This window comes from Chelonia mydas, chromosome 2 (genome assembly GCF_015237465.2).
Source record: "Chelonia mydas isolate rCheMyd1 chromosome 2, rCheMyd1.pri.v2, whole genome shotgun sequence".
Classification (NCBI taxonomy): Eukaryota; Metazoa; Chordata; order Testudines; family Cheloniidae; genus Chelonia; species Chelonia mydas.
In genome coordinates this window covers 67327318-67343018 of record NC_057850.1, presented here as the reverse complement: position 1 = coordinate 67343018, position 15701 = coordinate 67327318, and the positions used below count along the sequence as shown (strand labels likewise).

The 15701-nt window shown below is 40.9% G+C and overlaps 1 protein-coding gene across 1 annotated transcript in view; it reads left to right on the top strand.

Annotated features, from left to right (window-relative positions):
- The window catches only part of RP1 (RP1 axonemal microtubule associated), a 295779-nt gene that overhangs the window by 131544 nt on the left and 148534 nt on the right, over positions 1–15701 (top strand). The window lies entirely within an intron of this gene.

The following is a 15701-nucleotide window of genomic DNA, read 5'->3' as shown; positions in this document are numbered from 1 at the left end:
TAAAATTCTAATTTTAAATTGGCAGAGTTCATGTGCAAGGCAGAAAATCATTTCCTTTCCTTGGATGTCATATTAGTAGGGTAGGGCTAGATTATGGCTTGTGCTGCACAGGCTTTAAGGGGAGTAAGAGTTGCTCTCCCCACCTTATACCCAGTACTCCTACATGAGCTACCTGGACCTTGGGTCCAGGGGCACAGAAGTAAGCACCTGTATGCCTTCTTAGTCTCTCTTTGGAGTTGGTGGTCAGGGAGGAGTGGGGAATGGGCAGAGCTTAGTGCCAAGCCCCCAGGTGAGCCAGAGTGGTGTGTGTGCTAATTTGCTGCTGGTAAAAGCCAGCAGGCATTGACTACACCCCAGGAGCAATGAGGAAGGAAGGGAAGGAATTGTGACTCCGAGGGTGTCTCAGGGACACAGTGCTTCCACAGGGCCTCTCTTTGGGGTGGTGCAGTTACACAGGAGCCCATATCAGGGTTGTGCCTAACATCACCTAGTCCACAGTATGTTACTTAGGTCAACGTAGGATAAAGCACAGGAAAAAGATGATGGAGAATCACTACCTGTCACATGGCAATAGGAGGTGGTTTCTTTGTGAATTATACCTTGTGCTTTCCAGTCTGAAGTGCAAAATTAACTAATGCAGATTCTCCCAGTGAAGGGTTGCACACAGGGCCTGATCCTCCTCTCACTTACACTGATGTAAATCAGTAATAACACCACTGAAGTCAGTGCAGTTACAGTGATGTAAAACTGGTGTCAGTGAGGTCAGAATCAGGCCTTGAGTCAACATTATGGATGATATTCATGTCTGTCTGAAGGCAAAATTTAACCCTTCATGTACATGTCACTCAGGACAAGTGAACAGGTTCAGTTAAATTAAAATATCATCTTGAATATTTACCCATCCTTTAAATTAAACCTTTCTGAAGTTTTGTAAGTTTGGTTAATGCCATTTGCTAACAGCTTGTTACCTGCCTACTCAGTCTGTTGGAGGGTAGTGACCAGCTCATTAACCTATTTTCCTCCTCCTAGTAAGGAATCAGTGCTGCTCCCGCTAGGTGGATCTGCTGTTCAGGGCTCGTCCTGTTCCTCCATGCAGTGCAGCAAGACCTGGTACCTGGACCACGAGGCCTGCTGGTCTGTTCTCAGCAGGACCAGATTCCCAGTTAAACAAAGGGTATAAAAATTACACCCATTTTAGGATCCAAGTGGTGTACAGGGAGGTTTGTGTAAGTGAGAAATCAGGCCTTTTAAACTTTAGTGACCCTTGGGGAAGCTTCTGCCTGACGTACAACCCAGAATTCACCAAAAACAGCAAAACCTGCAGGCTGGCCAGATCCATCCCACCTTCTCATGAGAACCGCTCTTCTCAAGTTCAGCTGCTACTGACAAAAAATGGTGATGATAATCAGAGAGCAGATAAATGTAAGCAGCATCCCTTTCCCTAAACTGATTTCTTTCGTAATCTTAAACGATGGATTTAATAAACTCATTGATTTATTTTTAATAATCCACAAGACAGAAAACCATTCTCTCCAAAAATGTATTCGTATTTTTCAGTATTGCAAGGCATCCACCTATCGTGCTGTATTCTAAGAACATTCTATAATAATTTAGTGTCAGTTGTTAATAGCACAAAAAGCTGTGGAGTTGTTGGAAAGTAGGATGTTACCTACTGCTATTTTTTACACATAGGTTGTTTCATCCATTAAATATCTTTAAGAGAATCCTGACCCCACTGTAGTAAATGACAAAACTCCTGTTGATTTCTGTGGGGCCAGGATTTCATCCCTCATTTAGAATCTACTATATGTGGTCTCTGAAGGCCATTTAACTTGCATCTGAACTTTTATAGCATTAATATCTGTTTTGGGGTTGTAGTGGGGCTTTTGTTTTTGTTTTTTGTTTTTATAAACCATGTTACTGATTTTTACAGAAAACCATAAGAATGTATCATTAAACTTAATGGAAAAAACACAATACACACGTGTCCTGCAGAAGGACAATAAAATATCATCTGTTTTCTAATGTACCTTAGTCACAGTTGCTGCAACAAGGTGTGGCAGGGAAATTGGCCATAAGTCCCACAAAAAGAGAATGAGATGAAATAAAAAGCTGAGCCAGACTCCGAAATAGAAAAGAACAATCCTCAAAATAATCAAGATTATAATTATAAGCTCACAGATAGTAACATTAACTTCATATACACTAGTGCAGTTTGTGGAGTATCTGAACATTCTCTCTAAAGCCAACACAGCAAGTATTCAAGAACATCAAAGAAAGCAAACATGGGGGAAAAAAGGGGAGTGAAGTCCAAAGGTAACTAAAATCAAAATCTTTTCTGAGAAATCTGTAACCAAGACTTTATTGATTTATATGAGGCCTAATTACATGGGCTTTACACAGTGGGCCAGCTCCACTTATTTCTGATTTACACTGGTGTAAGTGAGTAGAGCAGTTCATGAATATTTTTGAGATTTTGAGTTTTTGTCCTGATTCAAGATGGGAGGAAATTTTGAACTCTCGAAAATATTCACGGGATGGGGAAAATATTTCCTGCCCAGCTCTATAAGAGAGATCAAAATCAGGTTGTGGGTGTGTATTTCACTTTACAGGTGTAAAGTATGGCAAGGATCTTTCCCTAACATATTAACAATGTAACTGCAGCAGAAGAAATTTGATGGAGATAGTTTATTGTCTTGTGATGGGAAACATCCTTGTTTCTGGCTGGAGTCTAAGGTTCTGGGCTCACAAAGTAGCTGTTTACTGGCTGCACCACATTGGAAGTAGCTGTCTAGTGCTTTTCTTTCCAAGCATAGGCCGATGGGAAGATTTACTGTTGCAATATCTGCCCTACCTGGTATGCTTTATTCTACAAGAATAGGTTTTCCCTGAGTGGTTCTGATAATTTCCCCATGGGCTGAAAGAGGCTATACTACTTCTTGGGGATGGTTTTCTGCCTTTCGCATTATTCATGCATGATTTTCAGTGAATGATTATTCTGTGGAGAATCACATTTTTCTCTAATAAAGAACGATGCTTTGCCAAGGGCTTACAGCTTGTTTCAAAATTTTAATCTGGTTTCCCCTGTTCGCTTCTGCTGCCTCCACAGTATCCAAACTGTTTTCCAAAATACTGATCCTGGCAATGTCTTGAGCAACTAAACTTTTATTGTATTGTAAATTATATTTAAGAGCTAGCCCTATGATACATGACGATGCTTCCTCATATTCTGCTGTGTGATTTCTCTGTGTGATTTCTTCTAGGGTTTGGTTATGGCACTCTATCCCCTTCCCCCTTCCAAAGAGAAATGGCCAGAGGAACATTAGCTATTACCTTTGTTGCAAGTTAGCTATAATCTCCCAGGCTTTATTAGTTCACTGTGGAATGAGCACACAGACTTAGAGACAGATTCTTCCACCCTTAGCAACGTTGACTTCAGTGGGGCAGCACTGTTTTACACCGGCTGAGATTCTAGTCCAATAGGTCTGCTCGCAGAGTAAGGCACCCCTAAATGTTACTAACCGTGGCAGAATCTGGCTGTTGCTTACTAAGGGTTTCCCCAGGCCTCTTCTGTCAGAATATTAGATGGCAAGCTCTTTGGGGCAGCATTAGCCTTTATGTCACAATTTGGACTCTGTTTATAACAAGCCCACCTGAATCCCCTTATCACAAAACCTCAAAATTTGGGGGGAGAACTGAGAAATCTGGATCAAATCCTGATCTGAATTTTGTGGCATGGGCCCCCTCTCTAACTGACAACACTGCATCTCTCTCCATTTGCAGTAGTTAGAGTCCTTTGATTTTCTATGAAGAGCCTGTTTGAAACACTGTCACAGTCTATTGTGGCAAAGTGCCTGATTTTAGAAATAAGCACAAATCTGTTGTGGGGCCTTTCCCAATACTTGCAAAGACTCTTGATCATAAAACTTAATGAATATATTGTTAGTATGACGGTATTGTAGCAAAGTATTAAAATTTGTCTGTTCCCTTTCAATTATTAGTGATTTATTGGTAAATGATATTATTCTTTCCATAAAGTTATATTTTATTGCACTGCACACTGAATTATAGTGCTATGTTTATTTGTTAATTTTTCATTTTGGTTGCATTCTGTTTAAGTAACTGTATATTCCTATGGGGATGATTCAAAAGAGAAAAGACTCAATCAGCTATTAGTAGATCAGATCTAAGGATATGTCTGCATTGGGAAAAAGGATTAGAAATAGCAGTGAAAACATGGCACGTTGGCTTTTAACTAAGGTTAGCAGCTTGAGTTAACCCTCTGGTGCTCTAACCAGCTAGCTGAGTATTCCTCTAGAATGGGGCAACCCCCAAAATGATATCAATCCAATATACCAGCTCTATGCCACATACTTCCAAGCACTCAGGGACAGCAGATAGGACATGACTTGAGCAGTTCTGTGCTCCGGCTATCCCTGGTTGCCAAAATGACATTTTGGGTCCCAGGACAGTTGGATACAACTTAGGGCATCCCTGAGGCTCTAACAAGTCTAGCCAGCTGAACTATATCCCCAGCCAAGATCAGGGGATGTAAAGGTGGCATAAAGCTATCTCCTCTAGTTCATGGCTTCATAAATTCCAAGGCTGGAAGGGGTGATTGTGATCATCTAGTCTGACCACCTGTATAACACAGGCCATAGAACTTCCCTGAAAAAATGCCTAAAGCAGATCTTTTAGAAAAACATCCAGTCTTGATTTCAAAATGGCCAGTGATGGAGAATCCACCATAACCCTTGGTAAATTGTTCTGATGGTTAATTGCCCACTCTGTTAAAAATTATGCCTTATTTACCTAAATGTGTCTAGCCTCAATTTCCAGCCATTGGATCGTGTTATACTGTTCTCTAGACTGAAGAGCCCATTTTCAAATATTTGTTCCCCAAGTAGATTCTTATTGACTGTAATCAAGTCACTCCCTAACTTTCTCTTTGTTAAACTAAATAGATTGAGCTTCTTGAGTCTCTCACTATTATGCATGGTTTCTAATCCTCTAATCATCTTCCTGGTTCTGCTCTGAACCCTCTCCAATTTATCAACATCCTTCTTGAATTGTGGACACCAGAACGGGACACAGTATTCCAGCTGCAGTGACACCACGGCCAAATACAGAGGTAAAATAACCTCTTTCCTTCTACTCAAGATTCTCCTGTGTCACATTAGCCCTTTTGGCCAGAGTGTCACACACGCATTAGCCCTTTTGGCCACAAAGTCATGTGTAGCTGATTATCCACCATGATCCCCAACTCTTTTTCAGAGTCACTTCTTCCCAGGATAGACTACCCCATACTGTAAATATAGCCTACATTCTTTTTTCCTAATGTATACATTTACATTTAGCCATATTAAAACGCATCTTGTTTGCCTGCGCCCAGCTTACCAAGTGATCCGGATTGCTTTGTATCAGTGACCTCTCTTCATTATTTACCACTCCCCCAATTTTTGTGTCATCCACAGACTTTATCAGTGATGATTTTAGATTTTATTCCAGGTTATTGATAAAAATGTTAACAAGCCAGGGGCCAAAAACTGATCCTTGTGGGACCCCACTAGAAACATACCTGCTCAATGGTGTTTCCCCATTTACAATGACATTTTGAGACAGCCAGCCAGCTTTCAATCCATTTGGTGTGTGCCATGTTAATTTTATATTGTTTGAGTTTTTTAATCAAAAGTTCCAAGTTAAATGTCTTATAGAAGTCTAAGAATAATACATCAACACTATTACCTTTATAGCCAAACTTGTAATCTAATTTAAAAAAAACATATCAAGTTAGTTTGACAGGATCTATTTTCCATAAACCCATGATGATTGGCATTAATTATATTACCTTCCTTTAATTCTTTATTAACTGAACCCATATCAGCTCCTCCATTATCTTGCCCAGGATTGATATCACACTCACAGGTCTATAATTACCAGGTCATTCCATTTACCCTTTTTAAATATTGGCACAACATTAGCTTTCTTCCACTATTCTGGAACTTCTCCAGTGTTCCAAGACTTAATAAAAAACAACATGAATAGTCCAGTGAGCGCCTCAGATAGCTTTTTTAAAACTCAAGGATGTCCCGATTTAAAAATGTCTATCTTTAGTAGCTTCCATTTAACATCTTCCTGAGATGCTAGTGGAATGGAAAGAGTGTTATCATATATGATATGATTATATCATCTGTTCTTTTTCCAAACACAGAACAGAAATATTTAATTAACATTTCTATTTTTTCTATATTATTATGGATAATTCTATCCTTTTATCTAGTAATGGACCAATAGCATCGTTAGGTTTCTTTTTGTTCCTAATATACTTAAAACCTCCTCCTTATTGTCCTGAACTCTGCTGGCCTTAGATTTCTCCTTGCTTCCCTTATCAATTCTCTACAATTCCAAACTTCTGATTTATATTCATTACAATCTAATTCCTTTTCCTTCCATTTGTTATATATTATTATTTATATTTTTTATAGCTGCCTTCACTTCCCTTCTACACAATTTAAAAAAATCAATATGGCCTTCTTTCTAGATTGTAGGATAGTGGCTTTTTGGGCATCTAGGAAAGTGTTCTTAAACAATTGCCAACTATCATTTACATTTTTCTGATGAAATTCTTGCTCCCAGCTGATTTGGCTCCTAATTGTTTTCAGCTTTATGAAATTGACCCTTTTACAGCACCAACTATATATGTCACTGGGCTGGACTTTATACTGTTTGCACATTATAAATGTGATCAAGCCATGATCACTCGTACTTAAGCTGCCATTAATTCTTAGTTCTGTGATCTGTTCCTCTTTATGTGTAAAGACAAGCTCTAATAAAGAATTCTCCCATGTTTGATGCAACATTTTTTGATAGGAAATTATCATCTATAATATTTAGAAATTCCAAGGATGTTTTAGTACTGGCAGCATGATACCTTCAGCATATGACACTCATATTGAAGTGCCCTGTGATCACACCACTTTTTTTCCCTACACATTACAGATAGGTGCATAAAAAGCCGGTCGTTCTGTTCCCTAGTGTCATTTGGTGGTTTGTAGCAGACACCAACTAATACCCCATGCAACAGGGTAGCTGACCCATTCAATGAAACTGGATTCAGCTCTCCTGTTCCAGTCCAGGAGCTCCCAGTTGGGTCAATTAAGAGGGCAGAGCAGCACCTCAGGGTTATAAGAGACCTGGTGAGAAAGAGATGTAAGGAGTCAGAGGAGACTGAGTCAGACAGGAGAAGGGCAGAAGAAGAGAACTTCCAGAGATGGAAGGTTTTTCCTGGGAGAGGTCTGAAGGCAAGAGGAGCAGCAGAGGGTGATGCTTGCTGGCTCTAAGCTGGAGAGCAGGAGTCAAGGGCCAGAGAGGGCTGAAGGAAGGAGGAGCAGCAGAGGGACTTAACCACTGGTGCCTCCTTACATGGAGTTACTGGGGACCCAAGAGGGAAACTGAGGCAAGTGGCCAATGGTAAATGGGGCAAAATACAACATGGTTTTACAAAAGGTAGATCATGCCAAACCAACCTGATCTCCTTCTTTGAGAAAGTAACAGATTTTTTAGACAAATGAAACGCAGTGGATCTAATTTACCTAGATTTTAGTAAGGCATTTGATACCGTGCCACATGGGGAATTATTAGTTAAATTGGATAAGATGGGGATCAATAGGAAAATTGAAAGGTGGATAAGGAATTGGTTAAAGGGGAGACGACAACGGGTCCTACTGAAAGGTGAACTGTCAGGCTGGAGGGAGGTTACCAGTGGAGTTCCTCAAGGATCGGTTTTGGGACCAATCTTATTTAATCTTTTTATTACTGACCTTGGCACAAAAAGTGGGAGTGTGCTAATAAAGTTTGCGGATGATACAAAGCTGGGAGGTATTGCCAATTTAGAGAAGGACAGGGATACCCTACAGGAGGATCTGGATGACCTTGTAAACTGGAGTAATAGTAATAGGATGAAATTTAATAGTGAAAAGTGTAAGGTCATGCATTTAATGATTAATAACAATAATTTTAGTTATAAGCTAGGGACGCATCAATTAGAAGTAATGGAGGAGGAAAAGGACCTTGGAGTATTGGTTGATCATAGGATGACTATGAGCCACCAATGTGATATGACTGTGAAAAAAGCTAATGCGGTCTTGGGATTCAACAGGAGAGGTATTTCCAGTAGGGATAAGGAGGTTTTAGTACCGTTATGCAAGGCACTGGTGAGACCTCAACTGGAATACTGTGTGCAGTTCTGGTCTCCCATGTTTAAGAAGGATGAATTCAAACTGGAACAGGTACAGAGAAGGGCTACTAGGATGATCCGAGGAATGGAAAACTTGTCTTATGAAAGGAGACTCAAGGAGCTTGGCTTGTTTAGCCTAACTAAAAGAAGGTTGAGGGGAGATATGATTGCTCTCTATAAATATATCAGAGGGATAAATACCGGAGAGGGAGAGGAATTATTTAAGCTCAGTACCAATGTGGACACAAGAACAAATGGATATAAACTGGCCACTAGGAAATTTAGACTAGAAATTAGACGAAGGTTTTTAACCATCAGAGGAGTGAAGTTTTGGAATAGCTTTCCAAGGGAAGCAGTGGGGGCAAAAGATCTATCTGGCTTTAAGATTAAACTCAATAAGTTTATGGAGGAGACGGTAGGATGGGATAACATGGTTTTGGTAATTAAATATTCATGGTAAATAGATCCAATGGCCTGTGATGGGCTATTAGATGGGGTGAGATCCGAGTTACCCAGGAAATAATTTTCTGTAGTATCTGGCTGATGAATCTTGCCCATATGCTCAGGGTTTAGCTGATCACCATATTTGGGGTCGGGAAGGAATTCTCCTCCAGGGCAGATTGGAAGAGGCCCTGGAGGTTTTTCGCCTTCCTCTGTAGCGTGGGGCACGGGTCACTTGCTGGAGGATTCTCTGCTCCTTGAAGTCTTTAAACTATGATTTGAGGACTTCAATAGCACAGATATAGGTGTGAGGTTTTTTTGTAGGAGTGGTGGGTGAAATTCCGTGGCCTGCGTTGTGCAGGAGGTCAGACTAGATGATCATAATGGTCGCTTCTGACCTAAATATCTATGAATCTATTTGCAGGGCTTCCCTGAGGCCACAAGGGGGCACCTGGGAGAAGGCCACTTGCTTACATCCCAACTTGTGCTTTATTTGTTAGGACATTGATCTGTCAGCATTCAAGATAATCTTCCAAGTTATCAGTGACTTGGAAATAAATAATGCCATTTTTGACCTGGAGTGCCACTCCTCATCCCCTTTTGCCTGCTCAGTCTTTCCTAAATAAAATAATAGAATCATAGAATATTAGGGTTGGAAGAGACCTCAGGAGATCATCTAGTCCAATCCCCTGCTCAATGCAGGACCAACGCCCAGTAAATCATCCCATCCAGGGCTTTGTCAAGCTGGGCCTTAACAACCTCTAAGGATGGAGATTCCAGCACCTCCCTCGGTAACCCTTTCCAGTGCTTCACTACCCTCCTAGTGAAATAGTGTTTCCTAATATCCAACCTAGACTTCCCCAACTGCAACTTGAGACCATTGCTCTTTGTTCGCTAATCTGCCACCACTGAGAACAGCCGAGCACCATCCTCTTTGGAACCCCACTTCAGGTAGTTGAAGGCTGCTATCAAATCTCCCCTCACTCTTCTCTTCTGTAGATTAAAATAACCTCAGTTCCCTCAGCCTCTCCTCGTAAGTCATCTGCCCCAGCCCCCTCATCATTTTCTTTGCCCTCTGCTGGACTCTTTCCAATTTGTCCACATCCCTTCTGTAGTGAGGGGACCAAAACTGGATGCAATACTGCGGTTGTGGCCTCACCAGTGCCGAGTAGAGGGGAATAATAGATGTAACCACTGATTTTAACATTCCAGTTATGCAAATCATCCCCCCGGGTTTCCATAATACCAACTAGATCGAATTTGTACTTATAAATGAGCAATTCCATTTCTTCTTGTTTGTTACCCTGGCTCCTAACACTGGTGTATAGGCAATTAAAGAATTTCTTCTTTTCATGTCCTTTGGTTGCTTGATTAATTTTGCTCTCAACATCTTGATTTAGTTTTAAATGAGTTGAGTCCTGAACCAAGCATAGTTTAATCAGTTCCAAGAATCAGACCCACAGAGAGAACAGCATTAAAAATACCTCATCTAAACCTCTCCTATGAGGTCTCTGGGGAAAAAGAAAACTTAATTTATCCTCAGTACATGAGGTGATTGAATATAGGTCAACCTCCAGCATGAAACACTGTCATGCTTCAGTTTCTCCTGTAGAATAGTTCCCCGACTGGGGTTTCAGCCTTCTCTTGCTAGTATGGTAACTTGCAAATGCTTGATTTCAAGTTTCGCTCCTCAGCCAGACCTCTGTGACAACTAAACAATCTTCTTCCTGCCTCTCGTTGGATCACAGCTCTTTTCCCAAGGCTCAGTGGTTGTTTCAGGACCCCCCCTCCCCCGACAGTTCTTTTCCAATCCTCTCCAGGCTGCCTGACTCTGTGGTCCCCTTTTCAAGGCCTGGTCAGTCCTTTTCCCGTCTATGCAGAGTTTCAGGTGGCACTGAAGGGGAACCCAGGCCTTCCCTGTCCTCTGGCTGCCAGCCCAGAGACCCAAAGGATGCAATGGTTGTCTTCAGCTTTTGTATCACTTTTCCCTAGCTGGCTTTCTATTCTATTCTATTCTATTCTATTCTATTCTATTCTTATAACTCTCCGTCACTGTAGTATCTGCGTGCCTTCCAGTAATGTGTTAAGTGACATTACTAACATCTGTCATGTGTGGTTTGTTCTCTCTCTCATTCTCTTCCTGGGGAAGAATTGCATGTGCAGTATTTTGGTTTGGTAGGATTGTTTCTTTAAATGTGAATGCTGCTCTGTTTTATATTAGAGAAGGCAAGATTGAAGGAGTGTACCTTGTACCTCGAGTGGAAGGTGGTGAGGTTTTTTGAGGGGCCTTAGTTCCCATGGGAGTTCATTTCACAGCCTTGGACCAGCACCTGAGAAAGCTCATAGGCAGAAGGAAACATTGTGATCATCTAGTCTGACCTCCTGCACATTGCAGGCCATGGATCCTCACCCACCCACTCCTGTAATAGATACATAACCTCTGGCTGAGTTACTGAAGTCATCAAATCATGATTTAAAGACTTCAAGTTACAGAGAATTTGCCATTTACACTAGTTTAAATCTGCAAGTGACCCATGCCCTATGCTGCAGAGGAAGGAAAAAAAACCAACCAACCCCAGAGTCTCTGCCAGTCTGACCTGGGGGAAAATTCCTTCCTGACGCCAAATATGATGATCAGTTAAACCCTGAGCATGTGGGCAAGACCTACCAGCCAGACACCTGGGAAAGAATTCTCTGTAATAACTTGGAGCCCTCCCCATCTAGTGTCCCATCACCAGCCTTTGGAGGTATTGCTGCTAGCAGTTGCAGATCAGCTACATGCCATCGTAGGCAGTCGCATCATACCATCCCCTCCATAAACTTATCAAGCTCAGTGTTGAAGCCAGTTTTTTGCCCCCACTGCTCTCCTTGTAAAGCTGTTCCAGAACTTCACTTCTCTGGTGGTTAGAAACCTTCATTTAATTTCAAGCCTAAACTTGTTGGTGGCCAATATATATGCATTTGTTCTTGTGTCCACATTGGTGCTTAACTTTAATAACTCCTCTACTTTCCTGGTATTTATCCCTCTGATGTATTTCTAAAGAGCAATCATATCTCCCCTCTGCCTTCTTTTGGTTAGGCTAAACAAGTCAAGCTCTTTGTCTCTCCTCTTATAAGTTAGGTTTTCCATTCCATTCCATCATCCTAGTTGCCCTTCTCTGCACCTGTTCCAGTTTGAATTAATCTATCTTAAACATGGGAGACCAGAACTGCACACAGTATTCCAGATGAGGTCTCATTGGTGCCTTGTATAATTGTACTAACACTTCCCTATCTATTGGAAATACCTCGCCTCATGCATCCTTGGACTACATTAGCCTTTTTCACGGCTACATCACATTGGTGGATCATAGTTCATCCTGTGATCAACCAATACACCAGGTCTTTCTCCTCCTCTGTCATTTCCACTGATAAGTCCCCAGCATATAGCAAAAAATCTTGTTGTTAGTCCCTAAGTGCCTGACCTTGCACTATTACATTGCATCAGATTTCTATTACTCCAGTTTTCAAGGTCATCCAGATCTTCTTATATGATATTCTGGTCCTCCTCCATATTGGCACTAGCTCCTAAATTTGTGTCATCCACAAATTTTATTAGCACACTCCCACTTTTTATGCCAAGGTCATTAATAAAAATATTAAAATAATTTTAGTCCCAAAACCAATCCCAGAGGAAGTTCACTGGTATCCTCCCTCCAGCCTGACAGTTCACCTTTCAGTATGACCCATTGTAGTCTCCCCTTTAATCATCTCCTTATCCACCTTTCAGTTCTCATATTGATCCCCATCTTCTCCAGTTTAACTAATAATTTCCCATGTGGACCTGAACTCAACTGCCTTATTGAAATCCAAATAGATTAGATCTACTGCATTTCCTTTGTCTAAAAAAATCAGTTATCTTCTCAAAGAAGGAGATCAGGTTGGTCTGACACGATCTACCTTTTGTAAAACCATGTTGTATTTCATCCCAATTACCATTTACCTCTATGTCCTCAACTACTTTCTCTTTCAAAATTTGTTCCAAGGCCTTGCATACAACTAAGGTCAAACTCACAAGCCTGTAGTTTCCTGGATCACTTTTTTTCTGTCTCCTGCTTAGACAAACTTCATCTGTGTGGTGGAAAGTTCCATTGTGCCTGGGGAGTGGAGTTGTTGCTTCATCCCAAATCTTTAGGTGGCGATTTAGATATGCTTGGCCTAGGCTGCTGAGCACCTGGAGGACGAAGACCAAGACCTTCAACTTGACTGGATAGTCTACAGGAAGTCCATATGGAGATTGTGCCATGTAGTCCTTATACACAGTAGGTTACAGGGCTGCTACTAACAGGTCAGGCTTCTGTGCCAGATTTGGGCTAGCTACAGAGCTTCCTTCATGTAGAGAGATACAAGAGATGTTGTCTTTAATATACTTTAATGGACTGGTTTTCAACTTTTTCATTTGCAGACCACTAAAAAATTTCAAATGGAGATGCAGACTATTTGGAAATCTTAGACATAGTCTGTGGACTATGTCTTAGACATAGTCTTAGACAGGTGTCCGCAGACCACAGGTTGAAAACCACTGCTTTAACGCACTTTCAGCTATGGCTGTTACCAGCTCAGGTATGGTATGTTACACATGGTGCCACCTACTGTCTGAACATTATAATACAGATACATCTTATCTCAACCTTTAAGCTTTTCATTCATATAATTTGCAAATTTTATACTATCATATGATCTTTAAATTTCAATCTGTATCAGTCTAAGTATCTCTAAATCATACTAGTTTTCTAATTATGTAACCCAAACACATAACTTGGTCATCTTTCTGTCCATTAGCTGCAACAATTATCTCTGGTCAGTTTGGAACCTTTGAGTCATCATCGTCTTGTTCTCCATCCTACATCTGTAGAGTTTGCTCTGTTGATTGTTCTTTCTGAGGAATAAACTGTAGATGTCAATGCTTTCTACTGAACTCTCCACTGTTGGTCTTGATCACATGATATGGGCAATGAATTATTTTTCTTTACAACAGCTGGGTTCTCCTTTTTCTTCATCCAGTTTGACACAAACATAGTCATCAGGTTCTAGATCTGGCAGTTCTCTAACTGAGTGATGTCTGTTATAAAAGTGTTCATAAGCTTTTTTTTGTCTTTTTTATCTGATTTGGCTACTCTCTTCATGACTGGCCACTTTGGAGACAGCTACATTTCCAAAGTTGGAGTAGTAGTTCTGAGCTGTCTTCCTATCAGGATTTATGCTGGACTATATCCAGTAGCCACTCTCCATGCTGATGTGTAGCTCAGAAGAGCAAGGAATGGATCTTCCTGCTGTAGGAGTTCCTTGGCTGTCTGTACAGCTCTCTCATCCTCTCCATTCGCTTGTGGATAATGTGGACTGCTAGTAATATGATCAAAATCATATTTTGTTTGGAATGACTTAAATTCCATTGTGGAATCTGCATACCTGGAAAAATAGCCCACAATGACCAGGTAATGATGTCCTCTGAATTCACATAAATCTGCAGCTAGTTTCTTCCAATGTCTGTCTGGTAAAGGCGTTGCTATCAAAGGTTCTTTGTGTTGTGTTGGTCTGTTAGTTCTGCAATGTGCTCCTGCAGATACTTTATTCTTTATGTCCTTGGTGATGCCCATCCACCACACTGACCAGTTGGCCCATTCATTGCATTTAATTAGTCCTGGGAGTCCTTCAGGAATGGAGGTTTAGGATTCTCCTCTCACTGTGTTTGGAATAATGATGCAGTTGCCTGTAGTTATGAGTCCATTTGACTCATTTAATTGTCCACATACCACAAAGTAATCTCTTGTCACTTCCTTAGTATCCTCTGGATACTTGGACCAGCTGGCCCTAATGTAAATTAGAACTTTTAAAAGTTGCATTTCTGTGGGGGTTACTTGTTGTAGCTGGTGTAGTCTCTTTTCGGACACTGATTTGTATGCCTCCACAGCATCCATGTAAGCTACATCATCTTGGAGCTCACGGGTAGTTGAGTGTGATGCTGAGCTCCATGACAGAGTTTCTGCTACTATTAGATTTTTTCCAGGAACATATTTAGCAGTTGGGTTAAATCTCATTAACCTCATCAAAAGATATTGGCATCTCACCAGTGCTTGCCCCAGGTCTTTTCCATTGATGAGGGTTACAAATGGTTTATGGCCTGTTACCTGTGTAAATGAATCCAGTCTACACAGGTATCTGTACAAGTTCTCATATGCCCATGTTCTTGCCAGGCACTCCTTTTCAATCTGTGCATATAATTTTTCTGCTTCTGTGAGTGTGCAAGAGCAAAATGCAACAGACTTCCACTCAGATCCGGTGTACCAATTGGCCATAGCCGCTTACATCCACATAGACCATGGTGGGTTTGTTCACATCATAGTACTTGAGAATTGGAGCCGCTGAGATAATTACTCTTACCTTTTTTGAAGGCAATTTCTTGATTTGGCTCCCTAGCCCAGATGTGTTGGACTTTAACACTTCTCTGAGTGGTTTTGTGACTGTAGAAAGATCTTGTAGGTATCAACCAAAGTAATTTACCATCTGCAGTACGTGTCTCATTTTTGGTAGATTTGTTTGCTGCAGTCAATTCTCGAATTGCTTTTATTTTTTCAGGGCGAGGACTGATTCCATCTTTGTTTATTGTCTGTCCCAAAAACTTGATGCACATTTCCTTGTTTAGCTTTAGTCTGGACTGACTGATTACGCTTAGAACTTTGTTGAGGGTTTTGGTGTGTTCTTCCATCAATGACTCATATATCAAAATATCGTCTCTGAAAACTAAACTCCATTTGTGTTCATTAACAGTTCTCCCATCTTTCTTTGGAAAATTTCAGGTGCACTGGTAATCCCAAAAGGTAATCTTTGAAAGCAAAATCTTCCAAAGTGTGTGTTAAATGTAGTCAATTTAGCACTCTCTTTGGTACCAGAATGCTCTCAAGGCATCCAATGTGGTGTATACTGTAGCTCCTTTCATGTTGGGGAGGAATTTATCCAGTGTTGGGAAGATATATTTTTCTTTCTC